The following is a 10649-nucleotide window of genomic DNA, read 5'->3' as shown; positions in this document are numbered from 1 at the left end:
CCCGATCCTTTTCCCTGATTAGAGTCCCTATTTCACTCCTTGTTTCCCGTACCTGCCCTGTCGGATCCTCATTTATAATTCACCGTGCTGTGTCAATGTTTTGCCCTGTCGTGTCGTGTTTCCCTCAGATGCTGCGTGGTGAGCAGGTGTCTGAGTCTGCTAGGTTCAAGTGCCTTCCCGAGGCAACCTGCAGTTCTCGATCAAGTCTCCAGTCTGTTCTTGTCTTTACGTGTAGTATTATGCTTTTTGTTTTGTAAAGTTTATTCTGGATTAAATACTCTGTTTTCGCCAAGTCGCTTTTGGGTCCTCATTCACCTGCATGACAGAAGGATCCGACCGAGGAATGGACCCAGCGACTACAGACGCTCGTAACACTACCGTCGAGATCCAAGGAGCCATGCTCGGCAGAATCCTTGAAACACGAGCAGGAATTGTCTGCTGCTCGCCATGCCGTGGAGAACCTGGCCGCTCAGGTTTCCGACCTCTCTGGACAGTTCCAGAGTCTTCGTCTCGTGCCACCTGTTACTTCCTGGCCTGCCGAGCCTCCAGAACCTAGGGTTAATAACCCACCTTGCTACTCCGGGCAGCCCACTGAGTGCCGCTCCTTTCTCACCCAGTGTGAGATTGTGTTCTCTCTCCAACCCAACACATACTCTAGAGAGAGAGCTCGGGTTGCTTACGTCATTTCACTCCTTACTGGCCGGGCCCGAGAGTGGGGCACAGCTATCTGGGAGGCAAGGGCTGATTGTTCTAACAATTACCAGAACTTTAAAGAGGAGATGATTCGGGTTTTTGACCGTTCAGTTTTTGGTGGGGAGGCTTCTAGGGTCCTGGCTTCCCTATGCCAAGGTGATCGATCCATAACGGATTACTCTATAGAGTTTCGTACTCTTGCTGCCTCTAGTGACTGGAACGAGCATCAAGAGACACAGAGCCAACGGGGAGCCGGCGCTGCTCGCTCGTTTTCTGGAGGGACTCCACACAGTGGTCAAAGATGAGATTCTCTCTCGGGAGGTTCCTTCCTGTGTGGACTCTTTGATTGCTCTCGCCATCCGCATAGAACGACGGGTAGATCTTCGTCACCAGGCTCGTGGAAGAGAGCTCGCATCAACGGTGTTTCCTGCTCCGCATCGCAACCATCTCCCTCCTCTGGCTCTGAGACTGAGCCCATGCAGCTGGGAGGGATTCGCATCTCGACTAAGGAGAGGGAACGGAGGATCACCAACCGCCTGTGCCTCTATTGCAGGGATTTGATGGACATTTTGTTAATTCATGTCCAGTAAGAGGCCAGAGCCCATCAGTAAGCGGAGGGCTACTGGTGAGCGCTACTACTCAGGTCTCTTCATCTAGATCTTGTACTACTATGTCGGTCCATCTACGCTGGACCGGTTCGGGTGCTACATGCAGTGCCTTGATTGACTCTGGGGCTGAGGGTTGTTTCATGGACGAAGCATGGGTTCGGAAACATAACATTCCTTTCAGACAGTTAGACAAGCCTACGCCCATGTTTGCCTTAGATGGTAGTCATCTTCCCAGTATCAAATTTGAGACACTACCTTTAACTCTCACAGTATCTGGTAACCACAGTGAGACTATTTCTTTTTTGATTTTTCATTCACCTTTCACACCTGTTGTTTTGGGTCATCCCTGGCTAGTATGTCATAATCCTTCTATTAATTGGTCTTGTAATTCTATCCTATCCTGGAACGTATCTTGTCATGTGAAGTGCTTAATGTCTGCCATCCCTCCCATTTCTTCTGTCCCCACTTCTCAGGAGGAACCTGGCGATTTGACAGGAGTGCCGGAGGAATATCATGATCTGCGCACGGTCTTCAGTCGGTCCCGAGCCAACTCCCTTCCTCCTCACCGGTCGTATGATTGTAGTATTGATCTCCTTCCGGGGACCACTCCTCCTCGGGGTAGACTATACTCTCTGTCGGCTCCCGACTCTCTCTAACGTAAGGCTCTCGAGGATTATTTGTCTGTGTCTCTTGGACGCCGGTACCATAGTGCCTTCTTCCTCTCCGGCCGGGGCGGGGTTCTTTTTTGTTAAGAAGAAGGACGGTACTCTGCGCCCCTGCGTGGATTATCGAGGGCTGAATGACATAATGGTTAAGAATCGTTATCCGCTTCCCCTTATGTCATCAGCCTTCGAGATTCTGCAGGGAGCCAGGTGCTTTACTAAGTTGGACCTTCTGTCATGCAGGTGAAAGAGGACCCAAAAGCGACTTGGCGAAAACAGAGTCTTTAATCCAGTAAAGTAAATACAAACAAAAAACACAACTTTCACTCGAAATGACGAGGACAAACTGGAGACTCGATCTTGAACAGCAGGTGAACAGCAGGTTGCCTCGGGAAGGCACTTGAACCAGACAGACTCAGACACCTGCTCACCACGCAGCATCTGAGGAAAACACGACACGACAGGGCGATACACAAACACAGCACGGTGAATTCTAGACAAGGAACCGACAGGACAGGAACGGAACACAAAGGAAGAAATAGGGACTCTAATCAGGGGAAAGGATCGGGAACAGGTGTGGGAAGACTAAATGATTGATTAGGGGAATAGGAACAGCTGGGAGCAGGAACGGAACGATAGAGAGAAGAGAGAGCGAGAGAGTGAGAGAGGGAGGGGAGAGAGAGGGATAGAAAGAGGGAAAGAACCTAATAAGACCAGCAGAGGGAAACGAATAGAATGGGAAGCACAGGGACAAGACAAGATAATAAATGACAAAACATGACAATACCCCCCACTCAGAGCCAAATTATTTTGGCGCACATTCAGGAGGAACCCCCTGGCTTTGGCAACGGAGGAAATCATCAATGAGTGAACGGTCCAGCACGTCCCGAGACGGAACCCAACTCCTCTCCTCAGGACCGTAACCCTCCCAATCCACTAAGTATATGGTGACCCCGTCCCCGAGAACGCATGTCCATGATCTTATGTACCTTGTAAATAGGTGCGCTTCGACAAGGACGGGAGGGGGAGGGAAGACTTGAACGGGGTGCGAAGAAACCAATAATTTTAACACAGGAGACATGGAAGACAGGATGGACGATTAACGAAGATGTATTGATAAGAAGATTACAGCTTTACAGGATTTACCTGGGAGACACGGAACGGACCAATGAACATTCTTCCATGGAGTCAATTTACGAGAAGCTGTCTTTAAGAGGAAGGTTGCGAGTGGAAAGCCACATCTCTGGTGAATCAATACCTTGGATTCTTAATCCTGCGTTTATTTTCACCCTCACAGTCTGTGCCCTGTAACGGTCAAAGTGCAGACCTCACCCTCCTCCAGGTGCGCTCACAACGTTGGACAAATTGAGCGGAGGGAACGCTGGATTTCAGATTACTGGGATGAGAACAGAGGAGGCTGGTAACCCAGACTATTCTGAAACGGAGATAACCCGGTAGCAGACGAAGGAAGCGAATTTGAGCGTATTCTGCCCAGGGGAGCTGTTCTGCCCAAGACGCAGGGTTTCTGAAAGAAAGGCTGCGTAGTATGCGACCAATCGTCTGATTGGCCCTCTCTCTTGACCGTTAGACTGGGGATGAAACCCGGAAGAGAGACTGACGGTTTTTCAATCAAACGACAGAACTCCCTCCAAAACTGTGACGTGAATTGATGGGCCTCTGTCTGGTGTCTAACGGGAGGCCATGAATTCTGAATACATTCTCGATAATGAAGCCGTCTCCTTAGCGGAAGGAAGTTTAGCGAGGGGAATGAAATGGCTTATTAGAGAACCTATCGACAACCGTAAGAATCACAGTCTTCCCCCGCAGACAAAGTTGCAGACCGGTAATGAAGTCTAGGCGATGTGAGACCATGGTCGAGAAGGAATGGGGAGCGGTCTGAGACGACCGGCAGGAGGAGAGTTAACATGAGTTTATTTCATCGGAGCGCGCAGTCCGAACAAGCAGCCACGAAACTGAGGCGCGTGTATGAGGCTCCTGAGTCGGATTTATTAGGCCAATTTACCAAATCAAAATGTAGCCTCCTACATAAAACAATAACGCTGGCGAATAGACGCAAGAGTGCCTCGAACACCGGGATGACCAGCTAACTTGGCAGAGTGAGCCCACTGAAGAACAGCCAGAAGTGGAAACAGGAACGAAAAGGAGGTTATTAGGACAAACTCTAAACGCAGTGTGCGTGAAGTGCTTGCTTAACCTGTCTTTCAATGGTCCCCAGACTGTTAACCCGACAACACGCATAAGGAAGAATCCTCGGGATCAGTAGAAGCCACAGAAGAACTAAACAGACGGGATAAGGCATCAGGCTTGGTGTTCTTGCTACCCGGACGGTAAGAAATCACAAACTCGAAACAGCGAAAAACAACTTCCCAACGAGCTTGACGGGCATTAAGTCGTTTGGCAGAACGGATGTACTCAAGGTTCTTATGGTCTGTCCAAACGACAAAAGGAAAATTGCCCCTCAACCACTGTCGCCATTCGCCTAGGGCTAAGCGGATGGCGAGCAGTTCACGGTTACCCACATCATAGTTGCGACAGAACAGGCGATGAGAAAAATAAGCATGCAAGGATGAACATTTATTATCAGACTGGAAGCGCTGGGATAGAATGGCTCCCACGCCATTCTAAGCGTCAACCTCGACAATGAATTGTCTAGTGACGTCAGGAGTTCGAGGATAGGAGCGGACGTAAACGTTCTTTTAGAAGATCCCTCCCTCACTCGGAACCGGACCACTTAAAACACGTCTTGACAGAAGTAAGAGCTGTGAGAGGGGCAGTTCCTATTCCCCGAAATTACGTAATGAAACTTCCCACACCTAGAAATTAGCGAAACCTAAAAAGCGCTGATTAGAGTCTCGACACGTGACCTTGAACGGGCCAATCACTGACAGCTTGGACTCATTTAGCGGAATCCATCTGAATGCCTTCAGCGGAAATAACGGAACCGAGAAAAGTAACGGAGGAGACATGAAAAGAGCACTTCTCAGACTTTACGTAGAGACAATTCTCTAAAAGGCGCTGTAGAACACGTCGAACGTGCTGAACATGAATCTCGAGTGACGGAGAAAAAATCAGGATATCGTCAAGATAGACAAAAACAAAGATGTTCAGCATGTCTCTCAGAACATCATTAACTAATGCCTGAAAAACAGCTGGCGCATTGGCGAGACCAAACGGCAGAACCCGGTACTCAAAATGCCCTAACGGAGTGTTAAACGCCGTTTTCCACTCGTCCCCCTCTCTGATGCGCACGAGATGGTAAGCGTTAGAAGGTCCAACTTAGGAAAGCACCTGGCTCCCTGCAGAATCTCGAAGGCTGATGACATAAGGGGAAGCGGATAACGATTCTTAACCGTTATGTCATTCAGCCCTCGAGAACCACGCAGGGGCGCAGAGTACCGTCCTTCTTCTTAACGAAAAGAACCCCGCCCGGCCGGAGAGGAAGAAGGCACTATGGTACCGAGCGTCAAGAGACACAGACAAATAATCCTCGAGAGCCTTACGTTCGGGAGCCGACAGAGAGTATAGTCTACCCCGAGGAGGAGTGGTCCCCGGAAGGAGATCAATACTACAATCATACGACCGGTGAGGAGGAAGGGAGTTGGCTCGGGACCGACTGAAGACCGTGCGCAGATCATGATATTCCTCCGGCACTCCTGTCAAATCGCCAGGTTCCTCCTGAGAAGTAGGGACAGAAGAAACGGGAGGGATGGCAGACATTAAACACTTCACATGACAAGAAACGTTCCAGGATAGGATAGAATTACTAGACCAATTAATAGAAGGATTATGACATACTAGCCAGGGATGACCCAAAACAACAGGTGTAAACGGTGAACGAAAAATCAAAAAAGAAATAGTCTCACTGTGGTTACCAGATACTGTGAGGGTTAAAGGTAGTGTCTCAAATCTGATACTGGGAAGATGACTACCATCTAAGGCGAACATGGGCGTAGGCTTCTCTAACTCTCTGAAAGGAATGTCATGTTTCCGAACCCATGCTTCGTCCATGAAACAACCCTCAGCCCCAGAGTCTATCAAGGCACTACATGTAGCACCCGAACCGGTCCAGCGTAGATGGACCGACAAAGTAGTACAGGATCTTGATGGAGAGACTTTGTTAGTTGCGCTCACCTGTAGCCCTCCGCTTACAGATGAGCTCTGGCTTTTACTGGACATGAATTAACAAAATGTCCAGCAACTCCGCAATAGAGGCACAGGCGGTTGGTGATCCTCCGTTCCCTCTCCTTAGTCGAGATGCGAATCCCTCCCAGCTGCATGGGCTCAGACTCTGAGCCAGAGGAGGGAGATGGTTGCGTGCGGAGCAGGGAAACACCGTTGATCAGAGCTCTCTTCCACGAGCCCGGTGACGAAGATCTTGCGTTCTATGTGGATGGCGAGAGCAATCAAAGAGTCCACATCTGAAGGAACCTCCCGGGAGAGAATCTCATCCTTAACCACTGCGTGGAGTCCTCCAGAAAACGAGCGAGCAGCGCCGGCTCGTTCCACTCACTAGAGGCAGCAAGAGTGCGAAACTCAATAGAATAATCCGTTATGGACCGTTCACCTTGGCATAAGGAAGCCAGGGCCCTAGAAGCCTCCCCACCAAAAACTGAACGGTCAAAAACCCGAATCATCTCCTCTTTAAAGTTCTGGAACTTGTTAGAGCAATCAGCCCTTGCCTCCCAGATAGCTGTGCCCCATTCTCGAGCCCGGCCAGTAAGGAGTGAAATGACGTAAGCAACCCGAGCTCTCTCTCTAGAGTATGTGTTGGGTTGGAGAGAGAACACAATCTCACACTGCGTGAGAAAGGAGCGGCACTCAGTGGGCTGCCCGGAGTAGCAAGGTGGGTTATTAACCCTAGGTTCTGGAGGCTCGGCAGGCCAGGAAGTAACAGGTGGCACGAGACGTAGACTCTGGAACTGTCCAGAGAGGTCGGAAACCTGAGCGGCCAGGTTCTCCACGGCATGGCGAGCAGCAGACAATTCCTGCTCGTGTCTGCCGAGCATGGCTCCTTGGATCTCGACGGCAGTGTAACGAGCGTCTGAAGTCGCTGGGTCCATTCCTTGGTCGGTTCCTTCTGTCATGCAGGTGAAAGAGGACCCAAAAGCGACTTGGCGAAAACAGAGTCTTTAATCCAGTAAAGTAAATACAAACAAAAAACACAACTTTCACTCGAAATGACGAGGACAAACTGGAGACTCGATCTTGAACAGCAGGTGAACAGCAGGTTGCCTCGGGAAGGCACTTGAACCAGACAGACTCAGACACCTGCTCACCACGCAGCATCTGAGGAAAACACGACACGACAGGGCGATACACAAACACAGCACGGTGAATTCTAGACAAGGAACCGACAGGACAGGAACGGAACACAAAGGAAGAAATAGGGACTCTAATCAGGGGAAAGGATCGGGAACAGGTGTGGGAAGACTAAATGATTGATTAGGGGAATAGGAACAGCTGGGAGCAGGAACGGAACGATAGAGAGAAGAGAGAGCGAGAGAGTGAGAGAGGGAGGGGGAGAGAGAGGGATAGAAAGAGGGAAAGAACCTAATAAGACCAGCAGAGGGAAACGAATAGAATGGGAAGCACAGGGACAAGACAAGATAATAAATGACAAAACATGACACCTTCGTAACGCTTACCATCTCGTGCGCATCAGAGAGGGGGACGAGTGGAAAACGGCGTTTAACACTCCGTTAGGGCATTTTGAGTACCGGGTTCTGCCGTTTGGTCTCGCCAATGCGCCAGCTGTTTTTCAGGCATTAGTTAATGATGTTCTGAGAGACATGCTGAACATCTTTGTTTTTGTCTATCTTGACGATATCCTGATTTTTTCACCGTCACTCGAGATTCATGTTCAGCACGTGCGACGTGTTCTACAGCGCCTTTTAGAGAATTGTCTCTACGTAAAGGCTGAGAAGTATTCTTTTCATGTCTCCTCCGTTACTTTTCTCGGTTCCGTTATTTCCGCTGAAGGCATTCAGATGGATTCCACTAAGGTCCAAGCTGTCAGTGATTGGCCCGTTCCAAGGTCACGTGTCGAGTTGCAGCGCTTTTTAGGTTTCGCTAATTTCTATCGGCGTTTCATTCGTAATTTCGGTCAAGTTGCTGCCCCTCTCACAGCTCTTACTTCTGTCAAGACGTGTTTTAAGTGGTCCGGTTCCGCCCAGGGAGCTTTTGATCTTCTAAAAGAACGTTTTACGTCCGCTCCTATCCTCGTTACTCCTGACGTCACTAGACAATTCATTGTCGAGGTTGACGCTTCAGAGGTAGGCGTGGGAGCCATTCTATCCCAGCGCTTCCAGTCTGACGATAAGGTTCATCCTTGCGCTTATTTTTCTCATCGCCTGTCGCCATCTGAGCGCAACTATGATGTGGGTAACCGTGAACTGCTCGCCATCCGCTTAGCCCTAGGCGAATGGCGACAGTGGTTGGAGGGGCGACCGTTCCTTTTGTCGTTTGGACAGACCATAAGAACCTTGAGTACATCCGTTCTGCCAAACGACTTAATGCCCGTCAAGCTCGTTGGGCGTTGTTTTTCGCTCGTTTCGAGTTTGTGATTTCTTACCGTCCGGGTAGCAAGAACACCAAGCCTGATGCCTTATCCCGTCTGTTTAGTTCTTCTGTGGCTTCTACTGATCCCGAGGGGATTCTTCCTTATGGGCGTGTTGTCGGGTTGACAGTCTGGGGAATTGAAAGACAGGTTAAGCAAGCACTCACGCACACTGCGTCGCCGCGCGCTTGTCCTAGTAACCTCCTTTTCGTTCCTGTTTCCACTCGTCTGGCTGTTCTTCAGTGGGCTCACTCTGCCAAGTTAGCTGGTCATCCCGGTGTTCGAGGCACTCTTGCGTCTATTCGCCAGCGATTTTGGTGGCCGACTCAGGAGCGTGACACGCGCCGTTTCGTGGCTGCTTGTTCGGACTGCGCGCAGACTAAGTCGGGTAACTCTCCTCCTGCCGGTCGTCTCAGACCGCTCCCATTCCTTCTCGACCATGGTCTCACATCGCCCTAGACTTCATTACCGGTCTGCCTTTGTCTGCGGGGAAGACTGTGATTCTTACGGTTGTCGATAGGTTCTCTAAGGCGGCACATTTCATTCCCCTCGCTAAACTTCCTTCCGCTAAGGAGACGGCACAAATCATTATCGAGAATGTGTTCAGAATTCATGGCCTCCCGTTAGACGCCGTTTCAGACAGAGGCCCGCAATTCACGTCGCAGTTTTGGAGGGAGTTCTGTCGTTTGATTGGTGCGTCCGTCAGTCTCTCTTCCGGGTTTCATCCCCAGTCTAACGGTCAAGCAGAGAGGGCCAATCAGACGATTGGTCGCATACTACGCAGCCTTTCTTTCAGAAACCCTGCGTCTTGGGCAGAACAGCTCCCCTGGGCAGAATACGCTCACAACTCGCTTCCTTCGTCTGCTACCGGGTTATCTCCGTTTCAGAGTAGTCTGGGTTACCAGCCTCCTCTATTCTCTTCCCAGCTTGCCGAGTCCAGCGTTCCCTCCGCTCAAGCGTTTGTCCAACGTTGTGAGCGCACCTGGAGGAGGTTGAGGTCTGCACTTTGCCGCTACAGGGCACAGACTGTGAGAGCCGCCAATAAACGCAGGATTAAGAGTCCTAGGTATTGTTGCGGCCAGAGAGTGTGGCTTTCCACTCGCAACCTTCCTCTTACGACAGCTTCTCGTAAGTTGACTCCGCGGTTCATTGGTCCGTTCCGTGTCTCCCAGGTCGTCAATCCTGTCGCTGTGCGACTGCTTCTTCCGCGACATCTTCGTCGCGTCCATCCTGTCTTCCATGTCTCCTGTGTTAAGCCCTTTCTTCGCACCCCCGTTCGTCTTCCCTCCCCCTCCCGTCCTTGTCGAGAGCGCACCTATTTACAAGGTACATAAGATCATGGACATGCGTTCTCGGGGACGGGGTCACCAATACTTAGTGGATTGGGAGGGTTACGGTCCTGAGGAGAGGAGTTGGGTTCCGTCTCGGGACGTGCTGGACCGTTCACTCATTGATGATTTCCTCCGTTGCCGCCAGGATTCCTCCTCGAGTGCGCCAGGAGGCGCTCGGTGAGTGGGGGGTACTGTCATGTTTTGTCATTTATTATCTTGTCTTGTCCCTGTGCTTCCCATTCTATTCGTTTCCCTCTGCTGGTCTTATTAGGTTCTTTCCCTCTTTCTATCCCTCTCTCTCCCCCTCCCTCTCTCACTCTCTCGCTCTCTCTTCTCTCTATCGTTCCGTTCCTGCTCCCAGCTGTTCCTATTCCCCTAATCATCATTTAGCCTTCCCACACCTGTTCCCGATCCTTTTCCCTGATTAGAGTCCCTATTTCACTCCTTGTTTCCCGTACCTGCCCTGTCGGATCCTCATTTATAATTCACCGTGCTGTGTCAATGTTTTGCCCTGTCGTGTCGTGTTTCCCTCAGATGCTGCGTGGTGAGCAGGTGTCTGAGTCTGCTAGGTTCAAGTGCCTTCCCGAGGCAACCTGCAGTTCTCGATCAAGTCTCCAGTCTGTTCTTGTCTTTACGTGTAGTATTATGCTTTTTGTTTTGTAAAGTTTATTCTGGATTAAATACTCTGTTTTCGCCAAGTCGCTTTTGGGTCCTCATTCACCTGCATGACAAAAACAAGCGAACACACATGGTTAATATTCTGAGTATTAAAATAAAT

This window comes from Oncorhynchus gorbuscha, linkage group LG08, assembly GCF_021184085.1.
Source record: "Oncorhynchus gorbuscha isolate QuinsamMale2020 ecotype Even-year linkage group LG08, OgorEven_v1.0, whole genome shotgun sequence".
NCBI lineage: Eukaryota > Metazoa > Chordata > Actinopteri > Salmoniformes > Salmonidae > Oncorhynchus > Oncorhynchus gorbuscha.
The sequence above is the reverse complement of the archived record's forward strand: the minus strand, read 5'-3'. Positions refer to the sequence as shown.